Source organism: Pleurodeles waltl, chromosome 8 (genome assembly GCF_031143425.1).
Source record: "Pleurodeles waltl isolate 20211129_DDA chromosome 8, aPleWal1.hap1.20221129, whole genome shotgun sequence".
Classification (NCBI taxonomy): domain Eukaryota; kingdom Metazoa; phylum Chordata; class Amphibia; order Caudata; family Salamandridae; genus Pleurodeles; species Pleurodeles waltl.
In genome coordinates, this window is record NC_090447.1 from 28,205,359 (window position 1) to 28,231,269 (window position 25,911).

The 25,911-nt window shown below is 45.5% G+C and overlaps 1 long non-coding RNA gene across 1 annotated transcript; it reads left to right on the forward strand.

The window, feature by feature from the left end:
* Positions 1–25,911, forward strand: LOC138249679 (uncharacterized). The gene is made up of 3 exons (XR_011194835.1): positions 1–629; positions 2,231–2,505; positions 23,420–25,911. It is a non-coding gene; the product is annotated as an uncharacterized lncRNA (long non-coding RNA).

The following is a 25,911-nucleotide window of genomic DNA, read 5'->3' on the forward strand; positions in this document are numbered from 1 at the left end:
GAGTCCTGCCTTCACTTTGGCTATGGTCCTTTGAATGATGTTCGATATGTAATGAGACGGTGTTGTACTGTTTCAATTTGGGTTGGACGAACTCCATTCTAAACCCCACTCCCTTTTTAGGTTGCTTCTTTCATTAGTTTTTGGGGATTTTAAGTTCCATATTACTGTGGCTAAGGTTTTGATCGTCTCTCATTCCTACTGCTGATGTTTCTTCAATAACACTTGATTTGATGGTTTCTCTTGATAGCTTAGATTGGACATTATTTTCACTATTTTCAGCCTGTATGTTGCAGGTCTTGGTATTCCATCACTCGTCATCTGTCGCTGCAACTAACATCCTATTCTTACTTTTATTAACATCTCTAGCATGAGTTTGATATTGGGGACCTGTGACATTAATAATAGTATCACTTGGATGACGTCCACTTGCACACGTCTTTCTCTTGCCTTCTCAAACTTGCTTGTAACAAACTCTTGTCGGCATTGTTTAATTTTCATTAACATGTTATTACAGCCTTGATAAAGTCATATTGACGTAACACATGTTGGCTCTGTCTTCCTCTCGCCAAGAGGCTGCTGCGTCCTCAATCCAAGAAAACCTTTCGACAACTCAGGATAAACATCATCAGGTCATGAATTTATAATAATATATGGATCATTTGTTGTAACTTTTGAAGACTGCGTCCAACACTTTTTGTATGGATTATGTAATTGGTACAAGAACAAAAAAAACTGTTTTTTTTAAAATACAAATGTATTTACTGACCTTGTCTTTTACGTTTGACAATGAAACAGGACCTCAAGGTTTGATTATTCACGGTGTGATTTCCTTATATTTATAGTTACTTGATGGCGTGCTCCAGAATCAATTTACATTGTCTTCAGGTGGAGTTTATTTCTCTCCACTTGAATTTGCACAGTTATGGTGGCAAGTTGTATGTCTGATGCAGCACCCTTTAAGGGAAGCATTATCTTGGGATTGACATTTTACTGGTACCTGATTACATCAATGCTCACATCTGGGATGTAGGTTGATTAGTTCATTGTTAAATTGTCAGTTCATGGTCGTTGTTCAGAAAGAGAGACCTCATAAACTATCTGCATTTCGGAGCAGTCCATAGGGCTCTCAGGGCTTTCCTTCCATCGCTGAAGAATAATACCAGCCTTCGTGGGCTTCATTGTTTTTGTGCAGGAAGGGATACATTGCTGCTCACAAACAATCCTTAGAGACCTACTCCTCCTTCAATGTGTACTGATGAGGGCCCTTTCTTCGAGTTATGGAGGTGGCGGGGCTGTAACAGAATATGCTAATTGCTCATCACAGTTTGCATTAGTCCCTTGAGGACACAGAGAGATGCTTTGAACTGCCGGAAGCTGCACACTATCATCAGACTCTGGGTTCTGCATCCTACAACTAGGTCCATGGCTAGCCCACTGACTAACATGAGAATAGCTCCCCTCAAAGGGAAATAATATGAAACTGATATCAGAAATCTTTGAATTCCTGCTCTTACAGGATGAGGTTCTGAAAGCCCCAGAGTAAAAGAGATGGAAAAAAGAACTGGGTAGGACCCTCTTGGATCTAGAATGGAAGGAGATTTACTTTAGGACACATAACACTGCAAGATCAGCTGTGGCTAAAGAAGCCTCACTTTAAACAGCTATCTCCATTTCCCAACTTTGCCAACCTTTGCTTTCCAGGCAAGCAGGCCTTTACCCACACCCTGTTTAGTGTTTCCTGAGCTTCTAGGTGAAGAGTATGCATATCAAGTTCATTCTATGCTTGCTGCAATCTGGAATGTCAGCATATGTGTTGCTTTTTCTTGCTCTCATGTTTGACAGAGACCTTCTGTTAACGGCCAACCTTCCAACTTTGGAGATCTGTGTCACCAATTACCTTTAATAGGGCGTTTGATTTTTGGACGGCTCTATTGGTACCACACCCACATCTAAATCCTTGCCAGGATGTTTTCAAAAGACAAGGAATCTGCGGTTAGAAGTGTCCATCAAAAGAACAACTTGCTTACCTTCTTTTTGGTGGATACTCTAAACACACGTTTAGGCTTTTAGGTTACTTTTAGGCTTCTAAAAGGTCCCTATTTACGATTTTGCACACTGTCACTCTTCCAGATTGTCACGGATGATCTACATCCGACGGTGCAGAAGAGAATGGACTGACATAGTTGTGCTGGGGTGGCACCTGTATAACATGCTGTTTCTTCACTTATAGAGATGGAGTGAGATCCCAGAATCCAGAGGCACCACCTACCAATGCGCAGGACTTATTGTTTTGAGAAAGTTCCAGATCCGGTCTGGCGCCTGTGGAAGTCCGAAGTTGAGGAATGTGTAACCAGGGTATCCATCGGAAAGAGTGTTACCGAAGATAAGTAACTTGTTCTTCCATCCATTTCTTCATTATTTTCTTATTATCAGTTGTTAAAAATTGTGTTTCTGGTTGACAGAGGTATGCACCCTGACCAAGCAGGAACCACAGTCCTACTCTGGGTAAGTGTCAGGCAAACCCTAAATTAACCTGTGCTCACCCTCTGGTACCTTGGCACAGTGTAGTCAGGCTTAACTAAGTGGCAATGAGTAAAGTATTTGTGCAACATGTCAAACAGTAAAAACACCTCACAAGAAGATACCACACCTGGTTAGATAATAGAACTCATTTTAATAAATAAAACAAGACTAAAATGACAAAAATCAAATAAGTAGAACTTGAGTTATGAATGTATAAAGATTAAACTGTAAAATAGTGCTTAGAAGCAAAAAGCACCAAAACAGGTTATCTGGTTGTGCCGGCCTGGGCAAAATGAAAAGTTCAGGCCGACTGCAATGGAGGCTGGGCTGGCTACATGGACCCCATCGGGTCCGCTGAGCCAATGAATCTTAAATCCTGGTTGCATTGGTTCTGAACCACGCTGTCAAGGAGATGTGTTGATTTTCCCCCACGCATTTGCGATGCGTGATATTCCTCGTGCAGCAATGGCTATGTGTCAGCGCTGAGATGCTGTGGAGTTCTTGTGTGGGTTCTGGCTGCGTTGTCGTTGAGGCCATCGCCGACGGGGCTATATGGACCTTGCGCCAAAGAGAGCCCTGCAGCATTGGTTCCGAAGGAGCTGCACTGGTTCTCTTCATGCATCAGTAGTGATGAGTCAATTTTCCCCAAACATCAGTGGCAATGGGTCAAGTCTGCCCACGCAGCAGAGGATTTGTCAGTTCCGCTGGGGAAAACACTCTAGGTCCACTTCCCAGGGCCCAGAACTGGGGTGGCACCACTTGACAGGACAGACTCACAGATGGCAGAGTCCAGGTGTAGAGGCAGTTTGGTTGGAAGTCTTATATGTCCCTGAGACTTCAGATCAAGAGGTCAGTGAGCTAGCCCTTGTAGTCACTCTGGATTCTAGGGTGTAGAGATGCAGTTTCTGTCCTTTTCACTCCCAGGCATGAGGCAGCAGGTCAGCACTGCAAAGCAGGATTCCAGCAGAGTCTGGCAGTCCTTATGGCATCAAAGCAGCTATAACTCCTAGAAGAGTATCCACAGGTCCAGAAGTGTACTGAGGTGGTGGTGTCAGAGGTCCAGTACCTAGAACCACTTCCGCCTTTGAAGTGGGGAGACTTCAAACAGATGCCTTTGAAGTGCCCAGAGACCCTGCTCTGGCTCACTACTGTGGGGTATGCAGCCATTTATGTGGGGGCAAGACAAAGTCCATTCATGTGTAATGGAGGCTGTGCCCAATTCCACCCTCCCATCCACCCACAATGGCCCATTGAGTCACACCTAAGCTCCCATTGTGTATGGCTGCCTAAGGGGAATACACAAAGTCCAGCTGTCACCCATCCCAGACATGTGATCCATGTATGATCCTTGTTTCTCCTTTTTCTTTTTCATTCCGCTTCTCTATTATTCACAGTTCTGTTTTTTGTTATTGTTATGTGGAAAAATCAATAAAGATTATTTTGAAATAAACTGCACACACCGGTTCTGCAACAGCAGGCCTGAGACATGTTTCAAGGGCACTTGAGTTGGTGGCACAATCAGTGCCACAGGCCCACTAGTAGCATTTAAGTTACAGGCCCTGGGCACCGGTAGGGTCGTGTTACTAGGGGCTTATGAGTAAATTAAAGATGCCAACTGGTATATGCCAATTCTCATGTTTTAAGGAGAGAGCTCATACTCCTTGACCTCTCAGCAGCCTTCGACACAGTCTCCCACAGTACCCTTCGCACCAGATTCCACGACAAAGGAATCGGGGTCAGACTCCCGCCCTACACATCCAGACCCACAGGAGTCCACTGCATAGTCCCTCAAGGATCTGCACTGAGTCTCACACTGTTCAATGTATACATGGCCCCTCTCACAAGCATTGTCAGAAGCCACGGTATGAACATCGTGTCATACGCCGATGACACACAACTCATCACTCACTGAAGACCCAGACATTGCCAAAAGGAACTTCCACTCAGGAATCAAAGCCGTTGCCACCTGGATGAGAGAAAGCTGCCTCAAGCTCAACTCAGACAAGACTGAGCTCATCATCTTCATAAACCCCACCTCAGCTTGGAACGACTCCTGGTGGCCAACATCCCTCAGCGACCCCCTGCACCGACTGAGCATGCCCGCCTTCAACCTAGGCATCATCCTCGACTCCTCCCTATCCATGACACGCCAGGTAAATTCAGTTGCCTCCTCCTACTGACACACACTCCGCAAACTCCGGAAGATCTTCAGATGGATCCCAGCTGACTGCCACAGAACAGACACCCACCCCTTAGTCATAAACAAGCTCAACTACAGCAACGCCCTCTACACCGGCACCTCGACTAGAAACATCAAAAAGTACAACTTATCAAGAACGCAGCCGCCAGACTCATCCTGGACCTCCCATGCCAAGAACATACCTCCCAACACCTGAGGACCCTCAACTGGCTCCCGGTCAAGAAACAAATCACCTTCAAGCTTATCACCCACATGTACAAGGACATACACAACATAGGACCAGACTACATGAATCACTGCATTTCCTTCCACACCCCGCCAGAACTCTCCGCTCCGCCCAGCTGGCCCTGGCCACCATCCTTCCGCACGCCTTACCCTCGACATCCCGTGCCGCAGCCACATCACAGCCCACCCGAGACACCTGCACTGGCTCCCTGTCAACAAGAGGATTACCTTCAAGCTCCTCACCCACACCCACAAAGCACTCCACAACACCGGACCAGCTTACCTCAATGAACGACTCACCTTCTACACCCCTAACCTACAGCTCCGCTCCTCCAACCTCGCCTTCGCCACAGTTCCACGCATCCACAGGACTACAGCCGGTGGCAGATCGTTTTCCCACCTCGCTGCCAAGACCTGGAACACTCTCCCCATCCACCTACGGCATACCCGGGACTTGCTGAGCTTTAGGAGATGCTTCAAGACCTGGTTGTTTGAGCAGTAGCAACTCCGCCTCCCGCCCTCCCTAAGCGCCTTGAGACCCTCGCAGGTGAGTAGCGCGCTCTACAAATGATTGATTGATTGATTGATTGATCCCTCGCATTTGTAAAACCACCGCCAGAGGACGATCCTTAACCTACATTGCAGCAAAAAGCTGGAACAACCTCCCCCTGAACCTCAGACAAAACCCATCGCTCACCATCTTGAGGAAGAACCTCAAGACGTGGTTCTTAGGATGAGCCCTTTCCTTCTCCCCCAGTGCCTTGAGACCCTAACAGTTAAGTAGCCGCACTTTACAAAAACTGATTGATTGATTGGAGCACTGGTTAGCAGTGGCAAAATGACCAAAGTCTCAAGGCCAACAAAAACGAATTCAGCAAAAAGTCTGGGAATGACCCTGCAGAAAGGGCTATTTCCAACATCAGTGAATTATTTATCTTTTGTCTACATTAATTCTTCCCCTCAAAGGAAAGACTGTTAATGGATGCAGCGTGTGTCGCAGACTATATGATGTTAAAATCTCTTCTAATTTTACCAGAACAGCCTTCATGGATGTCCTTGGTAGAACTTGAATTCCAGGGCATCATGACTGATGAACCACAGGTACAGGGAGCTATTGGACATCAGGCAAGAGGTATGTAATTCTGCACTCCCCATTGTTGCAGGAGCAGTTCTAGAGTAAAGAGTGCTGGCTGATAGTTGGCTCCCACACCCAGCACAGGAGGCACTGCCACAGTCTTTGCAAGGAGGAAAGCTTGCTCTATGATTTGGGGCTTCTTGGGTGAGGTATACCACACACAGCCGGGTTACTTACTGGTAATCTTCATTACTCCGAGTCATTCTTTCTCTGTGATGGGAGTAGGGCTCAATCGTTTAGCACTTAGATGAGGAAGATGGAATAGGAGGTAATGAGACAGCCCAGATTTTCAATTTCTGTATTTTACTAGCAGCGTCTTCCGCTTGTTCTGGCTGCGAGACTCGGCTGTGGCTTGCAGGCAGGGGTTACAGTGTCTGTTTGTCTCTTCTCCAGCTATTGCTTTAGGTAAAGCAGCTGTATGAGAACTTAGATAAGGTCCCCTGTGTTCAGCTTATTGCTTCTTCCTTTTTATCACAGTCTAGGATTGCCAAGAGAGCTAGCCAACCAGGTATTAAAGCCAGCACGATGGCTGACAGATCTTTGATATTCGTGTAGCTGTAACACAGATTTTTCTATTTGAGGGTTTGGGTATGTCACTGACCTTTCAAACAGCACCTTCGGTTGGTGGTCTTTGCATACATCAGAAAGATTACTATATTGATACCTGCAAAACTGCTTCATGGCAGACGATGGAAATAGCTTCCCATTTTATTTGAAAATGTGTCTTATCAGGGCCAGTGCTGCGCTGGTATTATATCTCCACTTTTGACTTCTGGCGTGAGGACACCCACTGGTCCATAGATTCTCGCCTCAATGAACTCGCTTTGCAGGCAGCTGGTTTGGACTTTTGCATGAGGACACCCACTGGTCATGGGCCATGCCTCAATGAGCTCTCTTTTTAAGCCATTGGTTTGGACTTTTGCGTGAGTACCCCCATTGGTCCATAAGGCCACACCTCGATGAGCTCTCTTTGCAAGCGGTTGGTTTGGGTTCGCATGAGTATATCAACTGGTCCATAGTGCCACGACTCAATGAGCTTTGTTTGAAGGCGGTCGTTTTCTGCTTTTTGCGTGAGGCCATAGGGCCTCGCCTCAATGAGCTCTTTTTGCAGGTGTTTGGTTTGGACATTCGCATGAGTACTCCCACTGGGCCACAGGGCCACGCCTCAAGGAGCTCTCTTTGCAGGCAGAGTCAGTTTGGACTTTTGCTCTAGTACCCCCACTGCTCCATAAGCCCACGACTCAATCGGCTCTCCTGGCAGGCGGTCGGTTTGGACTTTTGCGTGAGTACCCCACTGGTCCATAGAGCCTCACCTCAATGAGCTCTCCTGGCAGGCGGTTGTTGAAATATGCCACAACAGTGTCACTTGAGAAACATTGTGATGTTGGAAACTTTCAAATAACATACATACTGGTTCTGCTGGCAACTGGAGTAATGACTGGTTTTGGGTTGAGGCCCTCCGCACATGTAAATCACAACAGCAGCAGCCTATAGGTCGTATTATATACAATCCAGAGCATTTGTAAACTGTTACAGACCTAAGGAAATCCAACCTTGAATCGAAGGTCTGAGCAGGAGGACTGAAGGCACTAGCAGAGAAAGGATGTTTGTTACTGACTGTCAAAGAACATATAGGAACATTTTACTCCAGTTTCCTCAGGCAGCTTGTTCCAAAATCATTTCCTCTGGTTTTGGTCCTGATAAAAGTGGGACCAGACACTTTGCCAATTCAATGACCCCATGCCTCAAATGATGGCTCATGGATAATATTTTGAGAGCAAATTTGAGCTAACAGGCAGCAAATTCTAGTACCCTAAAATCAAGGTCATATAGCTGCCTGAGTGACTGCATGGTGCCTGATTCTAGATCACTTGTAGTCTATGTAGCAGACACTTTTGGGGCATAGTGTGCATAGTCATAGGTTAGCTTGGCACCTACTATTTCCCAAGTAATCAGCCAAATGCTGTTGGGATACACATGGATTCATCCACTGGAAGTTTTAAAAACTAAGAGCTGGTACAATCCACCATGCTTGTATGATGTTTCAAGAAAAAAAGGTGTCATTTACCCATTTCACCTTCACCCGGCCCAGAATCAGGCCATAACTTTACTACAGCTGAGTATATTACCACATCGTAAAGCGTACCTGTGTGTTGTCTGCCTGCCTATGAAACCATGGAGCCAACTCCAAATGCACTTCATAATTGAGCAGCATCAGTGACACACAGGAGCCTTGGGGAATGACACACCTCACTGTCCTCCACCTTGATTGAAATCCCTCCAAGACCAAACAACTGATTAAGGAAGGAAGGAAACCAATCTTTTTCAATCTAAGCCCCCACAACACCGGCTCTAACTCATTGAGTAGGACCATGTGGTCAAGGGAGTCAAAGGCCAGTGTTGGGTCTTTGTCAGAAGCCTCTTTCAGATGATGCTATAGAACCAAGGCCCATATTTATAATTTGTGAAGCAAATCAGCGCTACCTCAGATTTGCATCAAAAAGTTTACCGTCGGCTAACGCCAATCCAACACACCAGCCGGGCGCCTTATTTATGGAATTATGTTAGCCGGCGCTGCGGCCTGGTTAGCGTAAAAATAAATGACTCTAACCGGGCAGCAGAGACGTAGGGAAGAATGGGGGTTGTGCGTCAAAGAATGGTGCAAGTCAGGTTAGAGTAAAAAATATTGACCCAAACTTGACTAGCGTCATTTTTTGACGCACAACTCCCATGTAAATGACTTCTGTCTTAGCAAAGTCAGGAGTCATGCCCAAGTTAGGCCCCCCTATGCAACTTTACAAAATAAAATAAAAATACTTACCTCCACTTACTGTAGGTGGGTCCTCCCATCCATGGGTGCCTTCCAAGGGTGGGCAAGGGTGGCAGGGGGTGTCCCTGGTCGCGGGGAAGGGCACCCATGTCCCTTAATGCCTGCCCTGACCCAGGCATTAAAAAAGGACTCTAAACTGGTTTAGAGTCATTTTTTAAGGCCCTCCCGTGCATCATTTTTGACAGGAGTATAAACAAGGCGAAAACGCCTTAGGGTCATTTTTTGCCCTAGAACGCCTACCTTGCATCTCATTAATGCAAGGTAGGTTTCCACGGTAAGAAAATGACTCAAACTCCATAAATCTGTCACTAGACAGGTCTAGCGCCAAAGTATAAATATGGAGTTAAGTTTGCGCCGGATTTGCGTAAAAAAAATGACGCAAATCCGGCACAAACAGAGTATAAATATGCCCCTAAATGACTTCATTAGTTGATCACCCTATTAAAGGGTAGATCTAGATCAGCCAATACCATTCACAAGACAGACCATGTTCAAAATGCATATTTCCAGCCAGTCTGATGCAGGACGTCTTTTTTCACAGGAGGTTAAGGGACAATCCTAAATGATTGAAGGAGATAATCCAGGTAATTATCAGTAATCCTCAGTACCCTTAGTCAATCTCCTGCTCATCACATCTGTATTAACGAGGAGACTACCACCTTGATCCAGGAACAAAGCAGGGGGATCCTACCATGCAAGCCACACCCGTACTGGGTGCCATAGAGGGACTGCCAATTTCAGGCTCCTCCTCAATATGTTCAACCCCGTCAAAGGACTGAAAGGAGGGTGGTTGGGAGGAATGTAATGACTGTGTCAAGCAGTGGTGGCCTCTGCCAGGGATGACTGGAGGGGCAGCGCGCGTGGAGCGGTGGGTGGCAGTGGGATGGGGGCAGGAGTGGGAGGGGGAGGAATAATAAGTTTGGGGGAAAAAAAGCCTGCGCTGCTCAGTGCTTCCCTGCTCCCTTCCCCACCCAAGAAGCGCTGAGATAGGCCTTAGTGGGCTGAAATGCCACTCAGGGAGGAAGTGGGACCCTGTGCTTGGTTTCCACCTGGCTGTAAAATACAGCTTGGCTAGAGAGTTGTAAGTGCGCATGTCAGTTTAGCCGGCCTCGGACAGCCGCCAAACTGACATGCACACTTCGAGCACACCTAGCACTCCTCCTCCCTGGTGACAGGTAGGATGCTGGCCCCACCCCACCCTCTGTAAGCGGAAAAATAGAATGATAACAAAGTACATTTAGTACCATTTTGTTTTTCTGCCTTTCAGCAGTGGGGCGATGCTCCTCTGCCATAGCGGAGGCGCTGCCCCTGGCGACAAGATAGACTATAGGTAATTAAGAATATTGGTAAGTAACCAGGCCATTATCCTGATGTCCCTCGTCATTACTAATGAGTTATACCAGTGAATGAAAGAACAGACATGGTAAGGATTTTTAAATATGCAGCACCCAAATTTAAGGCATATAGAAGAACACAACCAAGAGTAGTGCAGAATATATTATGAGAATGCGGATTTGAGAATCCTTGAACGCAAATTCGATTGCAAGTCGGACACATTATTCAGTCGATAATGCCTAACAAAAGTAGACCATGTTCCTGCTCTGCAAATCTTATGAATAGATACTCTTTGCAACTCTGCCCATGATATATATATATATATATATATATATATATATATATATATATTGTGAGTAAATGGCTCCCTGTTGCAGTTACCCCCCAATTTTTGCCTGATACTGATGCTGACTTGACTGAGAAGTGTGGTGTGCTGGGACCCTGCTAACCAGGCCCCAGCACCAGTGTTCTCTCACCTAAAATGTACCATTGTTTCCACAATTGACACACCCCTGGCACACAGATAAGTCCCTTGTAAAAGGTACCAGTGGTACCAAGGGCCCTGTGACCAGGGAAGGTCCCTAAGGGCTGCAGCATATGTTGTACCACCCTAAGGGATCCCTCACCTAACACATGCACACTGCCATTGTAGGTTGTGTGTGTTGGTGGGGAGAAAAAGGCAAAGTCGACATGGCATTCCCCCCCTCGGGATGCCATGCCCACAAAATACTGCCTGTGGCATAGGTAAGTCACCCCTCTAGCAGGCCTTACAGTCCTAAGGCAGGGTGCACTATACCACAGGTGAGGGCATAGCTTCATGAGCAACATGCCCCTACAGTGTCTAAGTCCATTCTTAGACATTGTAAGTACAGTGTGGCCATATTAGGTATATGGTCTTGGAGTTTGTCAAAAACAAACTCCACAGCTCCATAATGGCTACACTGAATACTGGGAAGTTTGGTATCAAACTTCTCAGAATAATAAACCCACACTGATGCCAGTGTTGGATTTATTAAAAAAATACACACAGAGGGCATCTTAGAGATGCCCCCTGTATTTTACCCACTCTTTCAGTGCAGGACTGACTGGTCTGTGCCAGCCTGCTGCTGAGAGACGAGTTTCTTACCCCCTGGGTGAGAGCCTTTGTGCTCTCTGAGGCCAGAAACAAAGCCTGCACTGGGTAGAGATGCTTAACACCTCCCCCCTGCAGGAACTGTAACACCTAGCAGTGAGCCTCAAAGGCTCAAGCTTCGTGTTACAATGCCCCAGGGCACTCCAGCTAGTGGAGATGCCCGCCCCCTGGACACAGCCCCCACTTCTGGCGACAAGTCCAGGGGAGATAATGAGAAAAACAAGGAGGAGTCACCCACCAGTCAGGACATCCCCTAAGGTGCCCTGAGCTGAGGTGACCCCTGCCTTAACAAATCCTCCATCTTGGTTTTGGAAGATTCCCCCAATAGGAATAGGGATGTGCCCCTCTCCCCTCAGGGAGGAGGCACAAAGATGGTGTAGCCACCCTCAAGGACAGTAGCCATTGGCTACTGCCCTCCCAGACCTAAACACACCCCTAAATTCAGTATTTAGGGGCACCCCAGACCCCAGGAAATCAGATTCCTGCAACCTGAAGAAAGAAGGACTGCTGACCTACAAGCCTGCAGAGAAGGAGGAAGACGACAACTGCTTTGGCCCCAGCCCTACCGGTCTGTCTCCAACTTCGAAAACCTGCTCCAGCGACGCATCCGAAAGGGACCAGCGTCCTCTGAAGCCTCAGAGGACTGCCCTGAACTACAGGACCAAGAAACTCCAGTGAACAGTGGCCCTGTTCAAAACCAGCTACTTCTTTGCAACAAAGAAGCAACTTCCAAAGACTTCACGTTTCCCGCCGGAAGCCTGAGACTTCACACTCTGCACCCAACGCCCCCACCTCGACCTGCAGAAAACCAACACCTCAGGGAGGACTCCCCGGCGACTGCAAGACCGTGAGTAACCAGAGACGACCCCCCTGAGCCCCCACAGCGACGCCTGCAGAGAGAATCCAGAGGCTCCCCCTGACCTTGGCTGCCTGTAACCTGTAACCAACACTGCACCCGTAGCCCACAGGACCTGAAGGAACTGAACTTCAGTGCAAGAGCGACCCCCAGGCGACCCTCTGCTTAGCCCAGGTGGTGGCTGTCCCGAGAAGCCCCCCCTGTGCCTGCTTACAACGTTAGAGTGACCTCCAGGTCCCTCCATTGTTTTCAATCTAAAACCCGACGCCTGCTTTGCTCACTGCACCCGGCCGCCCCTGTGCCCCTGAGGGTGTACTTTGTGTGGCTTCTTGTGTCCCCCACCCCCGGTGCTCTACAAAACCCCCCTGGTCTGCCCCCCGAGGACACAAGTACTTACCTGCTGGCAGACTGGAACCGGAGCACCCCTGTTCCCCATAGGCACCTATGTGTTTTGGGCACCTCTTTGACCTCTGCACCTGACCGGCCCTGACCTGCTGGTATGGTAACTTTGGGGTTGCCTTGAACCCCCAACGGTGGGCTGCCTATGCCCCAAACTTGAGACTTGTAAGTGTTTTACTTACCTTCAAAACTAACCTTTACTTACCTCCCCCAGGAACTGTTGATTTTTGCACTGTCTGCTTTGAAAATAGCTTATTGCCATTTTTACAAAGACTGTACATGATATTGTTTTCATTCTAAGTTCCTAAAGTATCTAAGTGAAGTACCTTACATTTAGAGTATTAACTGTAAATCTTTAACCTGTGGTTCTTAAAATAAACTAAGAAAATATATTTTTCAATATAAAAACCTATTGGCCTGGAGTAAGTCTTTGAGTGTGTGTTCCTCATTTATTGCCTGTGTGTGTACAACAAATGCTTAACACTACCCCCTGATAAGCCTACTGCTCGACCACACTACCACAAAATAGAGCATTATAATTATCTACTTTTGCCACTATCTTACCTCTAAGGGGAAACCTTGGACTCTGTGCACACTATTTCTTACTTTGAAATAGTATATACAGAGCCAACTTCCTACATATATATATGTACATGCATACATACATACTCTCTCTGCAGGCTTAAGCCATGAAGAGCCGATTGCTACATGCAAATCAGCCTGTCATCCCCCACCCTTTCCCAACTCGTCACAGAGATGGGAAAGGGTGGGATGAAAGAGCAGAGACTAAAACCTCAAATCTACCACTGCGCAGGTTCAAGGTTTCAATTTCATACCTCCGCGCCGGAAGCTGAAATGAGCGTGAGTCCAAATGGCGCTTGCAGCAAGGTAAGTAAAAATAAAAAGCTTTTATATGTTGTGTGCTGTGGATATGGGTAAGAGTCTGTCTGTGAGAGACAGCATGTGGAGTGTGTGAGTTAGTGTGAGAATCAGTGGAGGGAGTCAGTAAGTAGGTGGCAGAGTACACAAAGGTGTTCAGCACACCAGTCTCTAGAGCTGAGAAGGCTGGGAGGATGCCACGCCCCCTTCTTGTTCAAATCAGAGACAGTTAAGTCCACAGGTATTCGGAGGGCCAGAGTGAAGAGAGTGGTGTTAACGACTAGGAATAGTGTCTAGGAAAAGAAGGCAGCGGGGAGGAGAATGCGGCGCAGAGCAGAGTTGCTGGAATCGCCTTTTAAGGACAAGGAGGAGCCAAACCATGGAGGACAAATTAGGCTATCGACCTGCGGAGTGGACGAGGGACGTCGGAGGACAGTGCAACCACGGTCGTGGCCAGAGGCAAGAGCCAGTGGCCGTGCACTCATTTTGGAGGGGCTCGCGTTACTAAAGGAGAAGGAGCATGCGTTGTTAATATTAAAGGGAACAACGTATTTGTCTTGGCTTAAAGCACACACACAGCTGGGAGAGGGTGCATGAAGGCATATACCTCATGAACCAGTAGAAAACACTATTGGTTTTGGTGGCACCTAGCATAAGAGATTGTAACCCCAGTAACCAGGTCCTGTGTTTGGGTTCCCTTTTTTGAGGGCTTCCTATAGCAGACTGATTGTTCTGATAGAGGGAAGAAATACCCCTGGATTGGGAAGACCTGAGGGCAGAACTGACGCAAGTCATCAAGAACAGACTTTTGGTCCAGGACATTGACTGTTATATTCAGCAGACTGTGCCTCAATACGTGCCTCTGTAGCAATAAACTCTATCATTAAGAGTACATTGTCTGGTGCCCCCTCCTTTGACTACCACAAGTGGTGTCAGAAGTGGGATTTCTTTGTGTTGAACACCATGGTGCAACCCATACCTTTAGGGGAGAAAATAGCACAGTTAGCAGTACGACAGAGGCACCTGTAGCTAGTGGTGGAGCAGCAGGCGCAGGCTGTCCAATGACACTATGACTCCCTTTAGGAAGCCTTAAAGGGACAAGCAGAACTATTTACCAATAAACAACAGGTTCAAGACACTGCCCTTCTGTGACTAACAGAGGACATTGTTAGTACCCAAGTGAGACCTAACTTCCTAGGGTCTGTGTTACAAAAACCTAATCAAGAGGAGGATGATCCAGATTATTTTTTTTATTAACTGTGAGCGTGCAGCCTCAACTGCTGCGTGGCCGAAAGAACGGTGGGGACAGTATATCACCCTGTTATCATCAAGTGAGTTACAGGCAACCTATCAAGCTGCTAATCCTGACAGGACACAGCAAATGAAGAGATTAAAAAAAAAACACGCAAGAGTGATTGGGGTGCGACCCAGAGTATTACACTGCCAATTTTGGAAAGGAGAAGTGGACCACAGGGGCAACCGCAGGGCTCTCTCCTACAGAATATGAGACCTGGGTAACCGATGGCTACAACCCCACACCTCTAGTGTAGAGGAGATAAAGGGAGAAGGTATTTTCAGAACAGTATATGGACTCATTGCCTATAAGTGCCCAGATTTGGGTGACAGAACATCCAAATCTGACCTCAGCCACTGCCATAGAACTCACTTGTGCTTTCCACCGATCCCCCGGTTTCAAAGCAAACACACAACATATTCCCTACACCTTAAACAGAGGGCTACCCCATACTGATACCAGGGCCACCTCCTAACCCTAAAGCACGAGCCAGGACCCAGCCAGGGATTAGTGGACAGGGTCCACAGTGTTTTAACAGTGCTGAATGGAGCCTTATAGCCCAAAAGTGTTCCCACCGGGCACCCCCTGTGGAACCTATGGAAGTGGGTTATTCCCGAGGTCGGACACTAGTCACAGGGTCGCAAAAAAAAAAAAAAAAACATTTAAGAAGAAGATACCCCTTAATTGGAGGGTACAGCATGCTCTCCCAGATACAGGATGTAATTGCGCCACAGTGGACCAAACGCTGGTGCCAAAAATCCAAATGAGGGAGGGGGAACGGGTTTGTGTCACTTGCGTACATGGTGATAAAAAAGGTTTTCCATGTCGTCGAGGTATTGCTTGACATGGATGTGGATCCTCATCATAGAAGCGTAGGTGTTCTACCCTCCTCCCGTAAACCGTAATTATAAGGACAGATAACCCCTGGTACAAGCATTTCTTTGAAGAGACCAAAAGTGCGAGGGTCTCATGGTTAAAAGAAGTGCCATTTAGTGAGACAGAAATAGAAGTTCCTTTGGAGAATGAAAAGAAAAACAAAACAAAACAAGAAAAAAGGACAGAAAGAGGAAAGCGTAGGAATACTTCTAACTCTCATCCCGCTTTTGGTTGTTTTATTCCAGAAAGAATCTGGACTGCTCAGCCTAGCTTTCGTGCTGCACAGCGAGATGACGGCACACTGATACATGTCTGGGAGAGAACCCAAAAAGACGAAACCTACCAGGGAGGACCACATTTTAGAATGAAGAAAGCGTTGTTATATCGTGTTCTGCAGGAGGGAACCCAGATATGTGATCAATTATTGGTACCAACCCACTTCAGGGAACAGGTCCTACATATAGACCACAGTCAGGTGGGAGGGGGCCACTATGGAAAGGAAAACACGTTAAAATACCTAACAGATACATTTTAGTGGCCTGGTGTATACAGGGATGTTGCTAAACATTGTGATTCCTGTTTTAGATGTCAATATACAAATCTTCCTCATGGAAAAAAAACCTTCCCTTTTAATAGATATAAGTCACCCCTAAGATAGGCCCTAGGTAGCCCCAAGGGCAGGGTGCAATGCATTCTAAAGGTAGGACGTGTACTGATGTGTTTTACATGTCCTGATAGTGAAATACTGCCAAATTCGTTTTTTGCTATGTGGAAAAATAGTTTCTCACCCTTCGTGCAACCACTGTTCATTTGACATCAGGACAACCATATTGAATATGGCATCCATTTTGTGAGTGTTTTTAAACACCCCGTCGTAGAGGAAATAGGCAGAAAAAGATGCAGCTCGAAAGCAGCTACATCGTGCAATATGCCTAAGGCCGAATACCAGACCGGCCACATACCTGTGGTTAAGCCAATTTTGAGAAAAACTAATTTCCACGGAATAACCTGCAATTGGAGCAAGGTCATACCTGCCATTTACTACACACTATTATACGCTTCAGCTGTTTGCACATTTTTGTTTGTAAGCAATCTCCCACTCCTCTCCCCTGCGGCATACAAATGTTTTTATACCTAACTAGTGGAAAATGATTGAACCTCTGCCATTTGTTTGCATGTAGTATAAAAATGTATAAAAGCTCTATGCTGCGCGAAGTAAGACAGACTACTCCCTAACCCGCTTGGTGAAGGAGCTCTCCCTTAACTCGAGTTATTGAATAAATCCCGATTATTCTCTACATCTCGGACCCCGTCTCTTTCCTTTTTTTTTATTATTTATTTAACTTACAAGGCAAATTCAGAGGTATTTTAAATTATTTACCACATTTTGGCGCCCGAACAGGGACTTTCCCTTCTCTACACGCGCCGGTTTTGCCGGTCGCGGGTTTTTCCCCTACTCTCTCGCGACGGACTTTAGGTGCACCCGGTGGGGATTTCCCGCCGAACTCCCTCGGAGACCGGGGGGCGGACCAGCGCCCGGCATACACATGAGGCGGTGAGAGACGCGGAAAGTCCAAACCCGAGTGCGACAATGAGGAGAAGAGGAGTCCGAGACGTCCGAGACCCCTCAAAACGCGCAGCGTCTGGATTCGATCGAAGAATAAAGAGTTTGCTTCTCGGTGAGTACTGCTGAAAAGTATCAAGACGTTTTCTGTTTAAACAGAAACGGTACAGATATACATTAAGAATGTCATTATTTACTAAATTCAAGTATTGTGCAAAAGAGAAAAAATTGTTAGAGAGGGCGATTGCACTCCCACCCAAGGACACTCCAGCTAGGTTCATGTATAACAAACATGGTATGCCCGCCATTGTATTTTTGGACCTATGGGTAGAATATACTAGTCAATTAGCAGAACGATTTAAATGGCCAAGTACAGGGACTTTTGATATAGAAAATGTCCTCAAAGTAGAGGAACAGTTGTTCAGGAGAAAAGCAAGAGAGGGCCAGTTAGAGGCCATAGAATGGTGGAGGAAAGAAGCCCAACGGAGGCAAGAGAAAGCGCAAGGAAAAGTTGAGAAAGCCCAGAGAATGTCAGGAAAAAATAGACAGGAGGAACTACAAGAGAAAGGAAAGGAGGTAGTTCTCGAGCGGATGATAAGGGAAAGTCAAGGAAATGTTACAGGTTTATACCCCGTACTGCCAAGTTGTGAAAATTTCTGCCCCGATAAATCAAAAAAGAATCCTCTCCTTCCCAGTGCACCTATGCCCCCTGATGATTCGGCGCTTATAGACTTATTAGATGTGCCACCCCCATATTCTACCAATACACGACCACTCTTACCCGTACATAATCTACCACCAGTGGTTTTTTCTGAAACTGTCGAGGATCTCTCCGAGGCCGCGAGATTCCTCTCTATAGCAGAAGAGGATAAGAAGGACGAAGCGGGAGGGGGAGAACCAGAAGGACAGTGTCCACACGATCCCTTATCCACGATATACCCCGCCTTAGGGGACGAGGGAAAAAGACTAGTTGCCATTTGGAAAAAAATAGAAAAGATCCCCGCTGTACAAAATAATATCAATGGTATACTAGAATTCATGTTAAGAGGGGGCGACTCTACTCCCTACCAAGATGTTCTGAAAGGAAGAAACAGAAAACAACAAATGTATATATATACCTTCATGTTATATCTATTTGCTCGATACTTCCAATTTAAGAAATTAAGAAATCCGGCGAAATTAGAAGATTTAATGAAGAGGTGGCGGAGGAAGAGGAAGGGGGGGATAAGGGAGAAGGAGTGGATTCCAAATTTAACAAATTATTAGATCTCATGAGGGAACATAGACATAAATTTAAAGAAGGAACAGTGACTCCCGAGAGGAAAATCAGTAAACAGCACCCTGTACGATGCGTACCACCCCTAGGGGATAGGTTTGCTTCCCTACCCGCGTTCCCAGAACCTCCCAGTAGCGAAGAATTATATGAGGAAACTGAGGAAGCTCTAGACTGGTTCTTTGAACAAGAACCGCCATTGACAGCCGAGGAACAAGAACTGGTCCGTACTGCTACCCTATGGACTTCACAACCGAAGATTTATAATTCGGACATTATAGCCCAGTTATACTCTAGTTTACCCCTCGCCCACCGTAGGTTAGCAAGTCTGTACATGACACAACACTTGATGACACTAAATAGAGTTTTCAGACCCCATCAATCAGCCCTTGAAAACTTGTTATCCAAATGTACCTCCTTGGCCTTCTTGCAAGATCCTGCACACTTCCTTAACATATTTTTAGATGCAAGACAGGAATATCATGATGAAGTGGCTAGGACACTCCTTCGGGCCCGCCATACTGATTAAGGGGAGAAAGAAATGTATCGACAATACCCTCTCAGAGAGGTCCATCCTAGAGTAAACACCGCAAATGAATTGCAGAAAGTTTTTGTGTATATACCTCTTACTAAATTAGAAATAATGAAAATGAAAGAAATGGTACCACCGCATTCTAAGGATCCTGTTGGGTTTTTTAAGGAACTCACAGACGTCCTTACTATGGGAATATATACCTTAACGGATCTAACAATTGTGCTAAAAAATTTGCTGCCCCCAGGTATTTATGAGAAATTAAGGGGACAAGACTGGTTAGTGGATAACGCTAATTTGAATTGGGCCGCCTTAGAGACAAATGACAACGCCAGGACAGCTGGAGCCGACATACCAGATGATGTGAAATTAGCACCGACCCTCATTCTTAAAGTGTTGCCCCAACTTCTTACCACAAGGAAAGAGGATTGGGATGCTATCTCCGCCTGTAAACAAAAGACAGGTGAAGATATAGGGGATTATTATACGAGATTAGAGAAATGTTTCACTGCCAATAGTGGTCTTAAATTAGAAAGTGATTCATATGCACATCTTTTTGTATCCAAATTGGTGGAAAACAGCCTCCCGAAGTTAAGGGAAAGAGTTCAGAAGGTAGAGAGCTCCTGGCAAGCACAAAGTCCCTCCCAAGTCCTACGAATATTACAATACCACCAAAACAGGATAAGGGGGGAAGAAGAAAGCGAAAAGGTTAAGGTAAAGGAGACTAAGTTAAGAGCACTAGTGGCACAAACAGTGATGCCCAAATCAGGGCCACAACCTCAGGTACAAAGAAAGGGTAATAACTCTAAAGGTGTTTGTAACTATTGTAAAAAACCAGGACATTATGTTAAAGATTTACAAGGGAACGTTACGTGCCCAGTTCTAAAACATAATGTGGCCACTGGGAAAACTACACCCAGAATACATGTTCCTCGAGATCAGTACAGACCTCAAGAAGGAACGCCCCAAGAACAGAATCAGGGAATACCAAACACAACGCAAATGTACATATCTGATGAAAATACTGGATATGCCGATTTTCCCAGTTTTTTATGAGGCTGCCCGGGGGGGGTTGAGGATAAATTGCCCCTTATCCCTATACCTGTGGACCAAACTGGTCCATATGTAGACGTTCACCTCCTGGGACAAGACAAGAAATTCCTATTGGATACAGGGGCAAGTAAGACAACGATAGATCATAACGAGCTTCCGCAAGCTCCACTCTCTGGGAATAAAAATATTTCACTGGGTTTCTCTGGTCAACCCATTACAAGTAATACATCAGAGCCACTACCCTTACAAATTGGCCCCCTTACCACTACGACAGATCTTCTCTTAACTGATGCTTGCCCCGAGAATCTATTAGGAATAAAACAATTGAAAGAATTAGGAGCCATAATAGTGTGCTCCCCCCAGGATGTGCGTCTGTTCCTTCGAGACTTCAAGGGCCATTATACAGTCAGAGATTTAGATCCTCGATTGGCCCACCTCCCAGCCGAGTTGTGGGCCACCAGTCCCACATCGGTCGGGCGGATGGTCATTACGCCCCACAAGATCATTTTAAAGGAGGGAGCCATACTACCACGACTCCGTCAATATAAAATGCCTCCACAAGCTGAGAAAGACCTTACCTCCTTATAGAGGACCTCATCACTAGTGGAGTTGTGATCGAAGTACCATCAAATACAGTGAATTCACCCGTAATACCTGTGGCAAAGAAAGTACAACAAGGAGAAAATACCAACTATAGACTTGTGGTAGACTTACGGGAATTAAATGTGTTGTGGCACAACATCCTGTCGTACCAGACATATCTACCCTTTTAACAACAATTGATTGTGAAGCCACACATTTTACCGTTATCGATCTCAAAAACGCGTTTTTCAGTGTACCAATACATGAAGACAGTCAATATTTGTTTGGGTTCTCATTATCCGGAAGGAGTTTCCGGTTTACCCGAGCTCCTCAAGGATTTACTGACAGCCCGAGCATCCATAGCCAAGCACTAAAAAGACAGCTAGACACCATACAAATGCCTGATCAAACAGCTCTTCTGCAGTATGTCGATGATATACTCATTACTGCCAGATCTGAACAGTCATGTGTCGAAGCTTCATTATTGGTATTAACATTCTTGGCTGAAAATGGCCACAAAGTGTCGCCAAAGAAATTGCAATTCTGTCAACAGCAAGTGACCTACTTAGGGCACTTACTGTCAAAGGAGGGAAGGCAGCTAACAAAGGAGAGAATACAATTGATACAAAATATACCACAGCCAAAAACACAGAGACAGGTACGCGAATTCATAGCACTAACATCCTACTGCAGACAATGGATACCCCAATTTGCACTAATATCAAAACCACTTGTAAAATTGACGACATCAGAAGCCAGCACGTCTCCCCAGCTTCCCTGGACAGAAGAACACACGCTCGCTTTCAAAACATTGAAAGAGTCGATGTGTCAGGCCCCGGTGTTGGCCACCCCTGATTATCATAAAGATTTTACACTATTCGTCACTGAAAAGAATGGGACCGCTCTATCGGTTCTGACACAAGAGCAAGCTGGAAAACAAAGACCATGTGGATATTTTTCATCCACCTTAGATCCTGTAGCACAAGCTCTTCCCGCATGCCTGAAGGCTGTAGCAGCAACAGCTCAAGCTATTAGACAAAGCGATACTATAGTATTGGGACACCCTTTGATAGTACGAGTTCCCCATGCAGTAGAACTATTACTTAACAGAACACAGACACAACATCTAACAATAGCAAGACTGTCAGGGTATGAACTGACACTTTTTCAACCTCACATACAGATCTTAAGATGCAATACCCTGAACCCTGCCACACTTTTACCCATTCACGAGAACATAGATGAGGTACATGATTGTATGGAAGTGATTGAAAAAGTGACGAAACCACGAACAGATTTAAAAGACACTCCATTACCAGATGCAGAAGAAAATATTTACGTGGATGGTTCTTGTAAAAGAACAGAAAAGGGGGAGATAAGGGCCGCCTATGCTGTTACCACAAATACTCAAATTTTAGAAAGCAAACAGATACCCATTCTCTCAGCACAAGCGGCCGAGTTGATAGCATTGAGCAGGGCCTGTCGATTGGGTAAAGGAAAAAAAAAAAATATTTATACTGATTCACAGTACGCTTTTGGAGTAGTACACAATTTTGGAACATTATGGAGAGAAAGAGGATTCATGACATCGCATGGATCAAAAATACAACATGCAGACTTGATAACACAATTGTTAGATGATATACATCTACCAGAACAAATAGCTATAATAAAATGCAAAGCACACACAAAGGGGACAGATCATGTTATATTAGGAAATGCATTAGCAGATCAAACAGCTCAAGACATGACACAGAAAGACGTAGAGAGTACGCTGCATCACGGTTCCGAATTTATGCATATGCAGGTTGCACAAGATATAACTATGGACATCCAAGACATACAGAGTCACACCACAAATGAGGAAAAAGAAAAATGGAAAGAGGAAGGAGGGATACTAACTGATCAAGGATGGATGACATCACATAAAGCAGTATGGTATTTTCCCGATGCCATGGTGCAGATTATTATAGATACAATACATGGACTAGCCCACCTTGGGGAAAAAGCTATGCTAGACGCAATACAACATATATGGGACAATAAACATCTTAGGGCAGCAGCCAAACAAAGAGTCCAAACATGTATGATATGTTGTCAGTATAATATTGGAAAAGGCACAACAGTAGGGGCAGGAGGATTTTATCCTCCTGAACACCCTTTTGAAGTTATACAGATGGACTATATACAAATGGAAAGATGTAGAGGACAGAAGTATGTACTCGTAGTAGTATGTACATTAACACGATGGACCGAAGCTTATCCTGTACCTGACTATACTGCCAGCACTACAGCTAAACAATTGATTAAGGAGTATTTCCCTAGGTTCGGTCTGCCCCGAGTTATATATTCTGATAATGGTCAACCATTCTCGTCTGAATTAATGAAAAAGATATCGCTCCTGTTGGGATACCAGTGGAAATTTCACTGTGTGCGTCATCCACAGGCAGCAGGCCTGGTTGAGCGACATAACCAGACTTTAAAAAACAAGATGGCAAAGATATGTGCTGAAAAGGGAGTTGGTTGGATTACTGCTTTACCAGTAGCTCTGTTTTACATGCGTATGATTCCTCATTCCAGACCGGGGCTCGCGCCCTACGAGATAGTTTTTGGTAGGCCTCCTAACATATGGGGAATACCACGTGCGAAAGCTATAACAGATATTGAAATACCTGTACTGACTGATTACCTGGCTTTCTTGATTTCTGCACTTCAATCTTGTCGTTCACAGGTTGCAGGCGCATTTCCTGATAATACTGAGCCCAAAGAGCACCAGATCAAACCAGGCGATTGGGTTTATATTCGTAATTTTGATCGAACAACACCTCTTGAGCCTCGATGGAAGGAACCGAAGCTCGTTCTACTGGTTACCAGGACAGCTGTAAAAGTCGAAGGTCGTAAGGGATGGCTCCATGCCAGTCACTGTAAGAAACATTTTCCCAAGGAAAAAAGTGGACAGACATCGCCACTTCAGACACAACAGAACGCAGAACAATTGACATTGCCCACAGAAGAAAGTCTCCAGCAGACTTATAGATCTAAACTCAGGTCATCTACTCGAGCCCAGGTCAATTAAGTCCAAACAAGCTCTACTTGTTGGTGAAACGGCAGGGGCTCTGAGAAGTATACCTGACAAAAATGACGACGGAGACAGTGAAGCAGAAGATGTTGAGAGATAAATACAGAAAGAAAATGTGTGCGGAAATACATTTTTGTATAATGATGTTAATGTTGTTTCTGGCAGCAGCAATGTGTTTAGGTTGGGTTTTACATTTAATTTTTCCATCTAGTCAACTCCCTATATTCTCACCCAACAGTACACAAGAACATACCTATTATGATCTTACACCTCATGAACGGGCCCACAGATTAGCTATGCAAAATAACTCCTTTGTACGGATGTTACACTATACTCACCAGGTTGCCAATACTACCGATTGCTGGATATGCGGACAGATTATCCCTCATCAGAATGACGGAGGGATGCCACTGGTACCTTTTCCATTTTCATATAATGGTACCTGTGAGGCTTGGTTTGCCTTAATAACAGCGTACAATACCTCCAATTCCGCATGCCCTGAAGGAGATGCTGGGATATGTAAGAATGGGTGGCCATGGGGAGATATGAATACCGTCCTTAATCAAGTCTGTTATCCGACGATAATGGAATACCACAGGCTAAGGGGACTATATTTGAAAGTGAAGAGTATAAACAGGAGTATTGGTCTTCCAAATTGGTAAATACCAAGCCTAAAAAGAAAGGCGGACCAACCTCCATATCTGTTTCCAAAATGAAAGGACAGCTGTGTGTCCAGAAGACTGGTATAATCCAGGTAGGACACAGTGAATGTAATAATACTGTGAGTTTCGAGGACAAAGGCCAATCAACGTTTCCAGCGTCTAGACATACATATTTTGTCTGTGGAGAGATAGCCTATATACGTCTTCCCCTCGGATGGGGAGGAAGATGCTATATATCTTTCCTATTGCCTCCCGTTTTCCTTGCCCCGCCAATGTATCATAAGGATCGCCTACTCCCTAATGAGAGGCATAAGAGATATATAGATACTTCGGGGATAGATCAAACAGAGACTACCCTGGAACAGTATACAGACTTCAATAGAGGTTTCTTCTTCTTTATTGGACCGATTCAGAATAGTAAGCTTATCCGTAGGCTTACTCGAACGGCAGAAGCAGTTGTAAATCAGACTATAGCCGCTCTGGGAAATTTGACACAGGAACAATCCGCTATCAAAATGGTAGCGCTTCAAAATCGTCTTGTTCTTGATGTCATACTAGCAGAGAGGGGCGGAGCATGTAAAATTATCGGGTCGAGCTGCTGTGTTTTCATACCTGATAATGCCCCCTCTGTCTATGAGGCTATTTCTAGATTGCACAAAATTGCGTCCAGCTTACACCAGGATCCTGGCAACTGGACCTGGTCAGGATGGTTTTGGGGACTAGTCTCCACATGGGGCTGGAAATTGATTTCTGCTATTGGCATAGCATTGTTTACATTAATGGGATGCTGCCTGTGCATCCAGTGCGGCCCGCCACTCTGTGGATTGTGTGCTACCATGTGCATTCCTAAACCACACATCCAGAAAAAAGAAAATGTTAAGATTATGCTCCAAGATCATATTGATGATCTTATGGCCATCGAGATAGAGGACAATGGTTGCACTCTGGTGCAAGGAGGGAATGTGGAAAAATAGTTTCTCACCCTTCGTGCAACCACTGTTCATTTGACATCAGGACAACCATATTGAATATGGCATCCATTTTGTGAGTGTTTTTAAACACCCCGTCGCAGAGGAAATAGGCAGAAAAAGATGCAGCTTGAAAGCAGCTACATCGTCCAATATGCCTAAGGCCGAATACCAGACCGGCCACATACCTGTGGTTAAGCCAATTTTGAGAAAAACTAATTTCAACGGAATAACCTGCAATTGGAGCAAGATCATACCTGCCATTTACTACACACTATTATACGCTTCAGCTGTTTGCACATTTTTGTTTGTAAGCAATCTCCCACTCCTCTCCCCTGAGGCATACAAATGTTTTTATACCTAACTAGTGGAAAATGATTGAACCTCTGCCATTTGTTTGCATGTAGTAGAAAAATGTATAAAAGCTCTATGCTGCGCGAAGTAAGACAGACTACTCCCTAACCCGCTTGGTGAAGGAGCTCTCCCTTAACTCGAGTTATTGAATAAATCCCGA